The sequence below is a fragment of the Chaetura pelagica genome, unplaced genomic scaffold (assembly GCF_000747805.2).
Source record: "Chaetura pelagica isolate M959 unplaced genomic scaffold, ChaPel_1.0 scaffold313, whole genome shotgun sequence".
NCBI lineage: Eukaryota > Metazoa > Chordata > Aves > Apodiformes > Apodidae > Chaetura > Chaetura pelagica.
In genome coordinates this window covers 89,549-91,026 of record NW_009952802.1, presented here as the reverse complement: position 1 = coordinate 91,026, position 1,478 = coordinate 89,549, and positions in this window count along the sequence as shown.

Sequence of the window (1,478 nt, the reverse complement as noted above, 5' to 3'; positions counted from 1 at the left end):
AAAAAAAAAAAAATTATTTCTGGGGAACCTCAAAATATATCAAATCATTAAACTAGAAAATGTTCAAATGTTTCCACACTGATTAGACAGTTACTCCACTGTCCATGTGCTGTGCTCTGCAAAAATTATCATTGTACTCAGATCACTTGGCATTCTAAGCTGAAACAAGGATAGTACTGGAGAGAAAATATGTGGGGAAAAATAATTTAATAAAAGCCAAGGAAAAAATATTACTTTCCATCCTTGGAGGACCAGAGCAGCAATCTCTTTGCTTTTCCTTGATTATTCTGGGAAAAATATGTCTAAGTGAAAGCACACAGACATTTTCTTAAGCAGCTGTTGTAGCAATCATATGCAACCTAAGAATGAGCTTATTAAAACAGCTATTGTGGCCATTGCCATCAGTGTCACTTCTCTGAGTGTTACTAAATACAGTAAGACAGTATAGTCTGATGAAATTCTGGAGAATGCCTGTGCATTTAGGTATGGGAGAGAGGGTTGGCTCAGGAGGCAAAAGGTGTAAGAAGTGTTGCATTCTGTCATCTTCATTAGCTTTAATGCATTTTGCCACTGGAAGTTCATAAGAATGCATTTTTGCAACCTGTAATTTGGTTCACTGGTGTTCCTTTATTTCTTCCATCTATTCCTCTGTCTCAGTAAGACTTTACCTACAGGCCCCAAATCTCTAGACTTAAAGCCAAACCCTCCTACACGTCTCTGCCTGCATAAACTCGAGTTCTGCTAAACAGACTCACGTCAGTAGGAATGCTTCCCAGTGAGTCGTGACTGCTGCCAGGTGGGCGCTGAAGGGATGGTGTCCCCTGCCCTTGCAGCTGCCAGGAGAGGAGGTGAGCCCAGCAGAGAGCCCTGCTGGCATCGGCTCTCAGGCTGACTCAGTGAGTGAAGCAGGCTGAATTTCCAGACCCTGCACATGTGCAAGGACATGCCTATCTCTAGCTCATCTGAGCACTTCGCACAGGTGTGCATCAGAAATTAGTTCTTTTTAGAGTGCAGGCTGTGAGAGTGGCCTTTGCCCCCCTTACGCATTTGTGGTGTAATCTGGGGAGAGTGCAGTCAAAACGGATTCTACATTTTTTTGCCTGGAGGCCCTGAGACACTTACTCCTTGTCAGCTTTGAGTTGCTGCTGTTGCAGGTGTGGTGCCTGGGCCCTTTGCTGAAGGGAGCTGCGTGTCCTCATGCCCACTGGTAATTTTGCTGATCTGCTGTACTGATCAAAGGCCATATTCCCCAGCCAGGTTTGCAGATGTAAATTTTGCCTTAGACATGCCAGTAACAACAGAAGGGCCATACATCTTTGCTAGTGCACACAAAGTACACATCCTTGCAAAAAAAATGTGCAAATTGCCCTCAACTGGCAAACCAGCAGAGGGCCATTGGAAACTGACCTCGTGCAGCCATAAAGCCATGAAGGTACCACAGAGAAACATCTGCTTGGTAAGCAGGAAGGCACCGGTAC